The sequence below is a fragment of the Lytechinus variegatus genome, chromosome 5 (genome assembly GCF_018143015.1).
Source record: "Lytechinus variegatus isolate NC3 chromosome 5, Lvar_3.0, whole genome shotgun sequence".
Classification (NCBI taxonomy): Eukaryota; Metazoa; Echinodermata; class Echinoidea; order Temnopleuroida; family Toxopneustidae; genus Lytechinus; species Lytechinus variegatus.
Genome location: NC_054744.1, coordinates 47,067,463 through 47,083,067, shown reverse-complemented (window position 1 = coordinate 47,083,067; position 15,605 = coordinate 47,067,463).

Here is a 15,605-nt window from a genome sequence, read left to right as displayed (position 1 = left end):
ACTTTTTTATGAAATGGGCATTCTCACTGTTACCATGGTAGTGAACATTCCAGCAGGAGTTGCTATCATAACAACTTTTTATGAAACAGGGCCCTGGCCCTCTCTTCCCCTTCCTCCTTTCTCCTTCCTCTCTGTTTTATTCTCTTGCCTTGCCCCCTCCTTTTGGATACTTATAGGCCTGCATAAAATGTGGTGGTGGTGGTGTTTTTTTTGTGGGGGGGAGGGGGGGATTTATTTGATCATGCTTAGATGGAAATATCAGTCCCTCTCTCTCTCTCTCTCTCTCTCTATCTCACACTATCCCTCTCTCTCTCTCCCTCTCACTATCCCCTTCTCTGTATTACATTATCCCTCTCTCTCCCTCTCTCACACACTCTCTCGCTAGCCCCCCCCCCCCGGCCCCCTCTCTCTCTCTCTCTCACTACCCCCCCCCCCTTCTCACTATTCCCCTCTCACCATCCCCCTCCTCTCACACATACTCTCTCCCCCCTCTCCCCTCTCTCATCCTCTCTCTCACTCTTTGTCTCGTTCACTCTCCCGCTACTCTAACACAATTTACTAGCAACAAGAAGTGAGCTCCCTGATGAAAACCAAAAGCGATTCTTGGTCATCATCAACTCACTTTTACTGACAAAACTAAGGGGAAAAAGTAGCCAAAGTTCAAAAATTCATCACACCTTCATCGGTCAGATATGGCCATTGTCTTACATCGTCTACCCAGGTGTCCATGCTTTATTTTATTGATTTATGATGAAGTTAATGACACAGTATCAGAGCTTATCTGTAATCTTTCATTGAATTTGTACACAGAGCCAATCGCGGTCAGCGCACTTGCCCACCGCAGCAATGGCGTCGCCGATAGAGGGCCAAATACATAAACCGGCCGTGAAATTGGTCTATACTATCCTGTGAAACTAAGAGAAACTATAAAATGTCATAACTTTCTTATTTTCCATCCGATTTTGATGAAATTTTCAGTGTTATGCTTTTGGGGTTTTGTCTTTTTATTCAAATTAACTTTTTGTTGAGGGTGGATTTGTCCTTTAAGGAATAACGAAGAAAACATAAAACTCCTAGGAGATTCATAACTTCCTAAGTTTTTAATTTTGACCTATATTTCATTCATCTTGAAGTACAACACGAAAAGGATTAAAGTGAAACGACATGTCACGGAATCAATTAAACAGAATGATATTGAAATTGAGTCGAAGGCAAAATTGATTTGTTTGTTTAATACAAAGTGAAAACGACACTTCATTTGTTGTTTAAGAGAACATAGACTGTTTAGGGACGGATTTTTTTTCCAAGGGGGGATGTTTTCATTGACATTTTCCCCGATCAGCCGCTAAAAGCTGATTTTGTTTGTTCAAAATACATCTTTTAATCTTAAAAACATGTATCATAAGGCTCAAACAAATATTGCGAGCGTAAAACGCAAGCTCAAATTTGTGGGATATTTCATGTATTTGGACCTGTAAATCAAACATTTTGAGCAGTTTTTATAATCATGAAAAAGATGCGTATCTAACTAAAGGATTAACAAGAGTGCAAAGGACGAGCTGAATCTTTTGATATACCGACTCAAAAATGGGCCTGCATGGTAAGGGCTGCTTGCAGCGATTCATGAAGAGGATACATATCTTATCAATCGAATTATGTGAACACGAAGCGCGTGCTGAAAATTATTGATGTTTCATTCCAGTTTAGCTTTTTGGAGCTGCAAGAGGAATTATCTCATCAAGTATCAAGTACCTGTAAACTGGACATTCTAAGCACGTTGGTAACCATTTTTTAAACCACATGCTGTAATAGGATGGGTATCTATGATGCAAGCATGAAGTGCGAATAATTTTTTTTACAATCTGAAATGTGTTCTTTCATAAAGGGTACTTTATTTTGAGATAAACAGGCACATTCAATTTTGAATAAACGAAAATTTTCATTTGAAAAAGGGCATTTTCCAACTTTAAAAAATGTTTTTATAGGGGTGGGGGCAAGTTCCACGTGCCCGCTCGATTCCATCGCCCCTACTTGCATTTTATTTCATATGCTTCGATATAAATCAAAATAAATAAATAAATAAATATATATATATATATATATATTGTGTGTATGTGTACTTGAATTGTTTGTATTCATGATTGTACATTTCTGGATGTTTTTTAAATAAAATAAATGAATATATTTAAACTTAATTTTACAATAAACGACTGTAATGATCAATTCCATTAGTTGAAAATCAAATTTCCGGGTTTCGTGTAAGGTTTTTGCTTTTCTAGGATTTGCGTTTGATTACTTTGCAATATCAATAGAATATATCATATTTTTCTTTTGTTCCTTCTTAGATGAAGCTGTTAAGTTTTAAGAGTGATGGAGCGACCCGGAGCCTGTTCACTGTACCGTATGGTTACACGTATCATGTTTGATTTCTGCATAAAGATCAAAAACAGGGTTGCAATTAGCACCGCATTACTCTCATCAACACAATGTTTAAAGAGACATTCCGTTTTTTTTTAATCTTAGCTTTACCAGAATTATAGTAACATGTCTTTGTTGGTTAAGAATAAGTGGATCTTGTGCAATTTGTCTCCCTTTTTGTCTTATAATGGTCATGTGATTCTCCTCAGAATATACTAGATTGATGTTGCGCATTATCATGATAATTGTAATCTGGGCTCTGCATTTCGAAAGTTATGATAATATATCAAAAAGGTTTAAGGCCTGTTACAGGGGCCGCGGAAGCGTTTAGAAAGTGTGTGTGTGCGGGGGGGGGGGGCTACGCCGATTTTTTAAAACTTTTTTGTACACGATTTTGGAAAAAGTGGGGGGGCTGAAGCCCCCAACCCTCCGTTCCGTATTACCAATCACGATCAACAAATAGTAGCCGATCGGGATTTTAATTTTTGCCTTGGATCGGAATCCTTTGAATTACGAGGCCGTTAGAGTTTCCGAAGGGTCTTAAAGTGTTTCTGGTTATTTTTGTGTGTGCACTTTTTTGCAATATTAATTTCATTTTATTTAATTTAATTTGTTTCCATATCCAACAATCAAATATGACTCAAGTAACAAGTAATTTTGACCATACTATTCATGGCATCGCTCTGACCTAATTATCTAACGAGGCTGAGTGAACAAAGTTTTTTTTAAGTCCTTACGAATGTTCCTAATCCATGAAATGAATTAGGTTTAGATGAAACATCAAAGAAATATGATATGATTACAAAGTCCCATTCGTGAGCACTGTAATTCATGATTTGTTTAGATTTATAAAAAAAAAACATTTTTTGTATCACTTCAAATCCCATTTCACATCATACCATAATACCGCTTGCACGATCAGTTTTTCACTTGCTTTAATCATTACATCCCTGTAACCATCGATTTTACCATGCATACTCCTTTAAAACGAGCCCAACGACGGGGTTTGATTGTACATGACACAAATGCGGGTAAAATTGATCGCTTTCTTGGCTTAATTGCGATAAATTTTCGTAAATTTGTATCAAATTCGATCTTACCGTCTAGTGATTGATCCGATGTTTGGGTTTGATAACCAAACGGTACTATCTATCCATCATTATCATTTTTGTTAGCTCCCCATCACCTTGAAGTTCTTATTGCGAACACTCGGAATAGGGAGCTTTTTGCGTTGGCGTCATTTTACCGTTAAAAACATTCTTTTTCAATCGTATATACGCACGCAATGATTGATTATTCAACGAAGTTCATTGATATAATGAAAGGACGAAGAAAAAAATAAAACTCGGAGGAGGAGATTTATACGTTATAAGTTTTCAATATTGACCTTATATTGTTTATCTTGAAGTATACAGCACGAAAAGGACACATGACACGACATGCTTTGGAACCGTTTATTGAAACTATAAGATATAAGAGAAATTTTATTTATTTATTTATTCATTCATTAGAACATATTTAATCAGGTACGAAAGATCAGTATAAAACTGTTTTTCATCAATGACCTGATAAAAACATAAAGAACAACATAAATCATCAAATCATACATGAAAATAAAGTCAAAATCTAAATCAAAGATAACAATACTTAGTAACATAAATAAACAAATATTGTTACTTAAATGATAATATCAATCAAATTGAAATATTTCAAATCATTAAAAGGGATTAACTGTAACTAATTTTAAAACTACTAATTGTATAATTAGTAGTATAAATTTAAATTGTGTTTTAAATTTGAGTCGAATGCAAGTGTTTTATATCTTCTTTTCACAATGCTCGTTCCCTTGAGTTGTTTGTGCTGCCAGCATATGCCGAATACAAGAGTGAATCGGAGGTCACTCCTTTCAATCATTTTCATCGCCATTATATATAGATAGAAATACTTATTTACAGGTGCCAATTGCTTTGGCAAATAATCCACATTTCAAATTTCATTTACGTCGAAACGCTCACCACAGGGTGTAATGTTATCTATTATAAACTCCAACAATTTCATTAAAGACTGGAATCAATTGTAGCCATTGATAATACGGAGACTGGTGACAGATAAATAAAAGATGACAATAGTCCGTTCTTCACATTATCGTGATTATGTTCTTTCAGATCAAGACAGTTTTTTTTTACAATTAGTATGCTAGTCTTTAGTCATGTTGATGTAAAGACCACCAGCTTGTTATCAGACTAGATTCATGTTAATAACATTTGGTTTAGGTCGAAAATAATTGACATCCCAGAGAAAGCCTAATTATCAGTGCTTGTTTTTCCTGCTTATTGCGTTGTAATTCAAAGAGAGATAATAATTCCGATTTCGCTCGGATTATAGATCGGGTCACGTGATATAACATTGGGTCACTCCATTCTAGATCGGCTTATTATTAATCATACAATGCAAACATGCCGGTGTTAATTTAACACCAGTCCGGTATCTATATAGGAAAACACCAGAGAAGTGTTAAAACAACACTACTTCGGCTTCAGGCTAACACCAGAAAGGTGTTTTTAACCTAATACAACACCAAGTGTCAAAACAGCATTGGTTTGATTCTAGCCTGGTGCTCGTTCAGCTATAGCACTTTTTTTCGATATGGATGCCGGGCTGGTGTTAAATTAACCGTTATGTTTTTGCAGTGTACTTTATCTTCAGTGTAACTGAGTTTAGGATGAAAAGAATCCCAATCAGAATATATGTAAATCCATTAAAAAAATGAAAAATAAACATTAAAAAAACATAATGAAATATAAAATAAGGAATTTTCTTCAAATTCTAGAACAATATTCTTAAAGTTATACACAATTTAATTGTTTAAATTGAATCACTTCATCTCGTATCTAGGTAAGCTTAAGAATACATTAATGTAGCTCTTTTATCCCCATTTTGATTAGAAGTTAAAGTGAGTGACATTCATGCTCATTATAACATTCATGTCTTGAATCAAATAAAAGATTACATGTCAGATTGGATCGCTAAGCTTGGTCTCATAGCCAGTCACACAAAAATACTACCAACTGCATATCGTCTAAAACTATTACATTATTTTAAATGAGAATATCATCGGTCAGTATGGAGTCGGATTAGTTGGTGCGACCTGACGGTGAGAGTAAGTAACATTAATCTGATTTATCGAATTTATCGAATGAAATTATTATTTGAATATAAGGAGAACACAATAACGATTATCTGAATAGCTTCCCGCAGCGTGCATGCACCTCTGGGGCCCGTTGCAGAAAGAGTTGCAATCAATAGAAACTATAAAAATCATGCGCGACTTGATTTTCAACCAATCAACAGCGTGCATCTGGGACTTGCGATTGATCTTTTGACTTACGTTTAAACGCAACTTTTTCTGCAACGGACCCCAGATCTGATGGCGGACCTGGCCAATTAACATGATAAGGCTAAATTTAATGAATGACCTAGGATGTAATTGGGCGTTAGAGAGGAGTTACTTTCATGGAACAAGCTACCAGCTCTCGCGTTAAAATTAAGCCTCGTTGGTTTACTTGATTATTATCAGCTAATGTGTCTCGCATTCATATAAAACGCCAAAGAGATATATACCAAGTGGTTGACGCCTCAACCTCATTATGGTTTGTCCGGATATTATGGCCCTCTATCGACAGAGAACATATAATCTACGTTATGGGCTAATGCTCACCCCCCCCCCCCTACTACAAGAACTACAAGAGCGGTAGATGTATATACCAGTTATCATGGTGATATTTGCTAAAATCAACTATCTTTATTAAACGATTACTATACAAATATCTTTTGTGGTGATTTTTAATCAATAAATATTAAAGAAAATCGAATATTTCATATTATATCTTCCAATACATTCTATAGTATTTTAAGTTTGTTATATATTAACTCTTCTTTCAATCTCGGTCTACTTTCGGGACAGAAGAAATAATGAATATTCCAATAAAACTCGGTAGACTAGTTCCTTGGTGCCCATAAACATGATAAACGAAACTTAAAACTGATTCAAGAGTTTGACTCGATTGCTTCTTATCCGCTCTTTCTATTCTAGGGTTATTCTACTTTTTCAAGTGTTTTCACCTTCTAAGAGATTTGTGTAAACGTTTATTTGTGTGTTATAGCCTTGTAATCTGGTTTACATTGATGGCAGACTCGAAGGAAAACACATAGGACCACTGGAGATTCTTTGCCCAAGAAAAAAAAATATTTGGCTTCTGGTTTAGCTTCTTTTTTTAATCGTTACTTCATGTCTAAGCGTTTGTGGTGCTTGTTGGACCATTAGACCAACGGTTATACTAAAATAACCTCTCCAGTTGGAATATGCGTTTTACGGGGAAAATCCCACATTTCATAGGCCTACTGTATTTTTTTCTCTTCCAAAATATTTATCACACTCACTCAGCTAATCTCACGAATGCGTCCAAACGATTAAAAAATCTGGCAAATGCAAGTGTATCTGTTCGTTAGGGTGACATATATGGTCTAAATTATATAGTGAGTCAAATATAATTTTTGAGTACTTTTAAGTTGTTCGACCTGATTAGACGGGCTTATAGATTTTCTTTTTGGAACCCTGCTTATTAAACGTAAAATGTCTGAGAATGGCCCAACGACTGAACATTTTAATTTCGACTACGCTAGCTTGTCGATCTCTGGGCAAAATGAAAGAATCTCACGGAAAATTCCTAGTCACGTCCATTTATACGTCATGTTACTAGAATTACGAAAAAGGAATCCATATAAATGAAAAATAATGAAGGAAGGGTGTTATAGAAATGACATGTATATTCATCCATTTATTTTTTTTTCTAAGGATATTCATTGCCGATGATTAAGGAATATTCCAGAATATCTGAGTTAAGCTTTTCTAGGTATATAATAAATGAGACAGAACAGCGATTGGTAATCTTGTAATGTAATATGGTCATTGACGACATTGGTGACTGTTGGCTGGAGAACCAAGACAGTGTTGTTTATGCTTGTCACTCTAACAACTATTGTTTAAAGTTTAAAACAAGTTGTTTAAACTTTAAGTTAGTAAACCCCACCACAAAATGCACCCATTCATGCTGATTGTGGAATGTAAACAAGAACACTTCAATGTTCGGCCAGCCCAGAGAAACAAACTTTATTGAATCATGTAATATGACATTAATTGACTTCACAATTAAATATCTAAAACGTGGCAGAACTGAAACACTTTTAAATATGTACATTTTCTTTATAGCACCAATGTATCTTATTACGTCAGTACTCAGAAAATACTCACAGCATTACACGGTGCTTTGGGCTAAGTTGAACACAACGAGTTGATAAGCGTAAACCATGACAGTGTTGTACAGATGGGGGGGGGGCTCATGCCCCCTTCCAAATTTTTAACGACCAAGTTAAAGAAAATGAAAGAGAGAATGGAAAATATATTATTTTCTAAATTTTATGTCAAAATCTATGACAAACTTTATTTATTAAAATAAAAATGTCGAATTTTTCTCGCTCGCTTGCTCGCAATTCTATATTATTTTAATTCTTTTTAATAAGTTTTACGCGATACACCATATTTATCCCCTCATGTAGTTTAATTACGTCACCGAACTATGACTACAGGATGTTTAGCCTTTAATAGAACATATAATTTTGAATTATGAAATCATTCGAATGGCGTGAATAGCGTAAAATATTGGCCTATTATCATAACCACACATCCACACCCATTTTATTACGAACGAAGGGTCCGTAAGAAGAAGGCATTCAGTATACACACATCAGTTCTTCGCTTTTCATTTTCATATCACGCCCTCATTTAAGCGATACGCCATATCTAGAAACGTAATTCCTAATGTGACGTGGGAAACGTGTCCATTTCTTTTTGTCAATGTACCCTTGAGGAGGAATACTAACGGATTTGGATCTATTCAAGTCAATTATGAGACGTTAGGATGTTACACACATCGAATTAGGGGCCTATTCAAAGCCCATTCTTAAGGCCAGACAACCGGTCTCTACTCAGTCCATTCTGACTTGTTCATTGACAGCTCATTATCCATTCAATAACTTTAGATTACAGTGGTCATTCTTGGTTAATTCCTTACACCACCTATCTTTATTTGACAGTTTGTTAAGTTTGTTACAGGATTCAACTTTGGAAGTTTAGTTAAATTTTTAACTTTAGTCAATCGATATACAGAATCATTTATTTTATTTTGTATATGAATTGAAATTGTCAATAATAACTACTCAATACAAACATTTTGATTTTCGATATTTCCTTTGTCATGAAATATTAGTATATTGTTCCTTTGAAATCAAAAGCGTGTTATCTTCTTTCAAAATTTGATGAAACAATAAAAATGATGAGAATAATCGACAAAATAAACAGATAGAACAATAAACGATTATTGAAAAAATACTGTAAAATACAATAAATGGTTGAATTAATAAATGAATAGTTAAATAAATAAATAAGTAAATTAATTAATTAATTGATTAATAGATAAATAAATAAATAAATAAGTAAATAAATAAATAAATAAATAATAAACAAACAAATAAATAAATAGATAAATCGCGGTGCTCCTGTTATCGATGCAGTGAAAATTGAATTATTCGCAAGTAATGATAATGATAATTTGGCTTTCTTCAGTTCAACTTCAATCAACCACATACTCGAAAATAATGAATAAGAGGAAATTAAGAGAATAAACCTTCAATTCTGTCCAAGCAATAGTATTAATATTGATCAAACGAATGACCAGTCTGTTGCTATTCATGTTTCTAACATCTCTTCAGTTACCGTGACTTAATCATTAGAGTTAATTGGATGGAAATAATCCGCATCTTGAAATTCAGTGGAATGTTTGAAAATATTACAAATGTATTACATTTAGGTTACTTGCATAAGGTTAACAAATAAGACTTGCATAACATTTTTCATCACTCATTTTTCCGCGTCCATTGTGATTTAACACTAAAAAAAAAATACCCAATGTTGTGTAAAATGGAATCATGCATGTCTGTTGGGTAAAAAGATAAATATAAAATATATAATAAATTAAAATATTTTAAATTTTACGCAATATTGCGTTGAAATTTACCCTTCAAACATGCATTCTGCCCAATACTGGGGGAAAATTAACCCGGCTAATATGCATGTTCCCTTTTTACCCAATATTGGGTAAAATTTAACTCTGTTTTAGAGTGTTCAAAGCCATGAAATACTACATAGGAACTTTTTTTTTTCAATTTGGGGGCTTCAGAATCCTAAGTTTTATGTATATTGTATGATTAAGAGACGTTATATGCGACTCGGCCATTAAATCTGAAAATTTTTTATATCATGATTTGTTTGTATGTTGTGTAATAATTCCAACTCTTTGACATAAAGAAAATGAAATACAATACAAATTAAATATCATCTCTTTATAAATTAGTAGATACGCGGTTCAGATTATTAAGGCGTAAGGACTGATTCCTCTTTTCCTTATACTTCACCCCTCTCTACCTCTTTATCTGTATTTCCTTCTCCTCTTTTCCTATTTCTTCTCCTCTTCTCAATCTATTCCACACCATTTCTTTTCCATCCTTGCTTCTTCATTTTTCCCATCGTTATCTCTTTTCATTCCAATAATTCTTGTTTCATTTATGTATGCCAGACTGTAATATATCATATAATTTGCGGAACAAAATCACACCTTTTATATATATAAACTCAAGATTTAGGCCTACTGATGTGAATTTACACCTTATCTGTTCATATATTTATAATTGCATAATTTATATATTTATGTAATACCATATGTTAGTACAATGACCTCATTTTAAAATCAGAACAACTTAAGATAGCATATCCCCTCCTTCCCCCTTTTCATCACTCTAAGTATGAATTTCGTTATGAATTGAATTGACGCGTTTGATATGCATATAATTATTATCTTTTGTTTTATGTTTGTTTATGTATATTGTATTCAATTTATGTTGCCCTGTATTAAGTTCGTGCAATATAGTCACAACAGTACCTAAAAGTGATTTTCCCAAATACACAAAAAGAAAAAGTTGATAAAACCCAGACGGATCAAGCCATGGACAATATCTTATAAACCTCTATCACCTCGACCCCTCACACAACTTAGCCCCACCCCACAACCCTCCCTTGATAACATGTTATTATCAATAAAAAAATAATGATTATAGTAATAACAATAATAATGATGATAAAAATAATAGTAATATTAATGATAATAATGATAACAATAATAATAGTAGTAGTATAATAACAATATGGTGATGATGATGATAATGATGATATTGATGATGATGATGATGATGATATTGATGATGATGATGATGATAATGATGATGGTAATATTGAGTAGACAAAATACAATAACAATGGCAATAATATTGTAAAAAATAATAAAACGAAATAGAGATGTATATAAATGAAAAACTGTTTATGAATTATGATCACACAGTCACTAGCGTACCTAAGGGGGTAGCCCCCCCCCCCCGACGTGCAACAACTCATGCAGAGGACGTACCCCTGCCCCTCCTGACTAGTCACAACTGATCCAAAAAACTGATCCTTGTGAACATTTTTTCGCGGACAAAATATCCTCCAAAAAAATCGCCCTCCCCTTTTCGCCGCTGCACACAGTGCAATGAAATTACTCTCAACACACCATGATGACGTAGATTGATTGTAGCATAGAGCTGTAATAGCTCCATGATTGTAGTATAAGCTGTATGGGAATACGATAAATGCAGTTAAGAGTGCTATAACAACAAAATATATAGCCGTAGGAAAAGAAAAATACGAACATTGAATTATTCGTGAGTGATGATGATGATAATTAGATAAATCTTCAGTTCAATCAACCACACACTCGAACAAAAAATGAATTAGAGAAATTAATAAGATAAACTTTCAATGCCTTCGATTAAGTTTCCTTGCATAAGATTACAAATCTGGACTTACATAAACCTTTTTTCTCATTGTTTTAATTTACTCGTGATCTGATTTCGAAACTGTATAGTACTAGGAACTTGTTATTGTTTTTTATTAGGGAACATCAGAGTCAAACCATTTGATATATACTTTGTACGACCAAGAAGCGTTTTTTTATTTCTCTTTTAATTTGACAGAAAAATATTCCGATTTTTGAGTAGCAAGAGCCCCTCCCAGGGGAATAATTATCATTTAGAAAACACACAATAAGCAAAATATTAAAAATCTATTTTATGTAGAGTCACACAATTATATTTTGTTCCGCGCAATGAACAAATGTAAATTCCTTAATCCTATCAAGGCCGGGAATTTTGGGAGATCATAAGGCCGGGCAGGGGGGGGGGGGCTCCCAGGCCCCTTAGGATTTCGGCCGTCGATCCAGCTATCACGCCGAAAATCGGCACGCAGTATGCCTGGGACCTAATCTACAAATTCTGTATTAATTTATTTCATGCAAATCTCTATAAATTGATTATGCTAATTTATGCGTTATTAGAAAATCATACTTTTCCCTCTAATTCCCTAAATAAAGCTTGAAATGTTTTAATTTTTGGTGTAGAAACTCTTTGTGGTGTTCTTAGCAAATGAACGTAAAAGAAATGCGATAATAGATCAATTATTATATTGTTTTTACAAATTCTTTTGTTTTTATACCTTTTGTTTTTCATTGCTTTTTTCGATGAACTTTATCAAGGACTCAAATGAAATCATAAAGAGCATAAAATCCAATTTGACCACTAAAAACTAAAAAATAATCAAACATTTATGATTTGGGGAGGTTAAAAACACGATTTACATTGACTTTGTACACGAAATCACGTTTTTGAGCAATCTTTGGTTATGCACTTCCAAAATGTTGCGTAATTTCGGAACCGCGTATACCCGGGCGTCACAAATTTATTCTCAAAAGATGCGCAAGATTTGAAAGCAAAAAGTCAGCAAGTGGCGCTTTTAAAACAATTCGCGAGGCGTAAATATTGCGCGAAACGTTGGGGGGGGGAGCTCCGAGCCCCCCCCCCCGGCCGAGACAAGGTTAAATATTTGGCTGATTTCACTTCTAACATACATATATTTTACCTGCTCGCTTTGCTGACTTGCAAAATGTGTTAAATTAGGTTCTCACGAAATCCTTTCTTAATCATGGTCATAAACATTATCACAAAATAATCGTGATTTAAAGTAAAGCGTAAACTTTAGTTTTGAACAACAAGATGTCGATCACTAGCGTACCTGGGGGCAGTCTGCCCCCCCCCTGACGAGTCACAACCCATGCAAACGACGTATCCCTGCCTTCAATTCAATTCAATTTCAATTCAAATTTATTTTCATTCTTCAAAATGATACAAATAAGTACAAGATAGATTGATTCAATTTGAATAAACAATAGCATGAACAAAATTCAATATTGGAAAAAAAAATAAATATTTGACATTAATTTAAATATAAATTATTTTCCCCCCCCCCCCCGACTAGTTGGAAGACTTGTTTTCTTTTTTTTTACTTGTCACTTTTTTCTGGTACAATATCCTTTATTTGTGATTGAAGACCTTTTTTTTGCTTGGCAATATTTTTGGCGGACGGTATTACCCCCCCCCCCGTGGAAAATCCTAGGTACGCCACTGATGTCGATGTTGGTCTTTTTAACAGAAAAGTTCATCATTAGAAATGTTGCATTCTGGTATGGAATAAATCGTTACAATAGAAAGGAAAAACTCGCATATTAAACTAAATATTTCATCAAAATAGGATGAAATATTTTGTTACTAAATTTCACAAGACATGGACAGGATGTAACTAGAAGAACCGATGACATCATTAATTTACTATTTCTTTTTAATTCTTATGAAATATATAATAATTCCTGTTTCCTTCATTATCTTCAGTGAAGAGCAGTTCGATTCCCCTGAGCATATAGAATTGCCATAAATAAATGAAAATATTCTTATCATTAAATCTGCAAATAAATGAAATATACATACAAAGAGAAATGGTGAGTGTGAAACATTATCGACCCTTTTATAACTGAATGTAGAATGTAAAACAACATATCATAACTTTCTCATTTTTACATCAAATTTGATGAACGTTGTGTTTGTTGATTATAATTTTTCTCATTTTCTTCTATATCAACACTTTGTTGAGAAGGGGGGGGGGGATTCCCCTCAGTAACTCCATGATCGTTGCTAATGTAACCATGGTAACGGGAGATATTTGAGTAGATTTAAAGACAGACTTGAGCTGATGCAATTGCAAAGTGGTAAAGGTAGTTGGTACTTTGATTTTATTACAAACATTGTTGTCATTTCCGATTACTTCTGGTTGTGAACCATCATTCAATTTCCTTTCAACATGTTTGTACTGTCGTGACAATGAACAGATTCAAATGAATCTGCAAAACAATAATTATAGGACAGAGATCTCATAATTACATCATAATCAGGCCATTATTTTCCGAGCATACTCCCATGATTCACAATACAATATAATTACACAACGGGAGATGGAAGTTTGTAGAAAAGATTTTCACCTCGGGGTATGTTATGATCAAAAAATCCGTATAATTGGAAAATAGAATAGATAGAATAAAATTGTTATTTTCGTGGTTGATTGCATGGTAAGGACATTACAAGAAGTTCATTAGAACTACAAAATAATTAGTAATTATACATATTTCTACATAGGCAACACATGTGATGATTTGGCTTTTTCATCTTTTTTTCTCACTAAATAAAGGTTGATGAATTCCAGATTTCTTCTTTCTCTCTAATCAATGCTTACGAGAGATCGAAAAGAGATCTTTTGTCTCTTTTTAAGCCCCCCCCCCCCGCCCAAATATTCACAAAATACATATCACGTTTTGAGTCATTGATATCTGGCATTTGATACCTTAATGAATTCCGAAAAGAAAACTATGACGCAAAATCTTTTAATCGGCAAAAATGTCCCTTTTAATTCAGGAAAAAATAAACAAGTTTTGATCAAAACATAAGCTGAAATCTATCGTTGGCAAAAACATCAGGCTTAGACGTACTGGGGAAATTTCTGCCTTCAAAAAGCAGAATGAATATTGCTGAAATAATTATTTTCATCCAAGAAAGATTCTCTACCACCTGTCTTCAAAGATGAGATACACAAAAGTGACCCCACAGTCTCACTGACGCAACGTAAAGAAAACACATGTGACTGATCCATAAACTTCTCTTTACTTCATTTTACAATCAAACTCGATCATTCTATCCCTTTCTTACTTATTTTTGGATGGTCGTCTAATTAGAAGTCAGTTGTTCGTGAGGCATTCTTCTTGTTGTCTACGAGCACAAAGACTTCTCTTTTCTTGATCCTCCTCGTCGCTTTTGTTCGCTCGTTTACTTAACGCATGCTTTCACTGTAGATCGACAGCTTGTAGGTTGAAAGTGATGGGAAACTGACGCATTAAGGTCGCGTGTGATCCCAATCCCACTGTCGGAAAAAGAAATATAATTTAATTCCATTAATTAGCAAAAAGTAAGCAAAGTAGAAACAATTAGTAGAATACATCTTCAATATCCTAAGCCGGATAGACCGACAAATCAGGGCCGATTTGACATAGAAATGGCTGGAATCGCTAGATCTTATAAAAGTCATTTTTAAAGAGTACATCAGTATTATCAGAAGAGCAACGGTGTGGTTATTCTTGCATAGACAAGATAAATATTATTGTTAAAGGGGAAGTTCACCCTGACAAAAAGTTGATTTCAATAAAAAGAGAAAACCCCATCAAGCATAACACTGATAAGAAGTTATGACATTTTAAATTTTCGCTTAATTTTACAAAACAGTTTTATGCACATCCTGGCTGGTATGCAAATGAGGAGACTACGACGTCATCCACTCACTATTTCTCTTGCATTTTTTTATAATGAAATATTCTAATTATCTCCTTAATGTCAAGTGATAAAATGATAAGTTCCTCCCTGAACATGTGGAATTAGCATTGTTTAATACCATATGGTTCAGTCAAGTTGGTCCTTATTGTCAAATCTATAAGAAATTCAAACAGTAAAAAACAAAAGAAATAGTGAGTGAAGGACATCATCGATTGTCTCATTTGAATGTCACCGAGTTGTCCATATCACAGTTTTGCGAAAAATAAGCGAAACTTTAA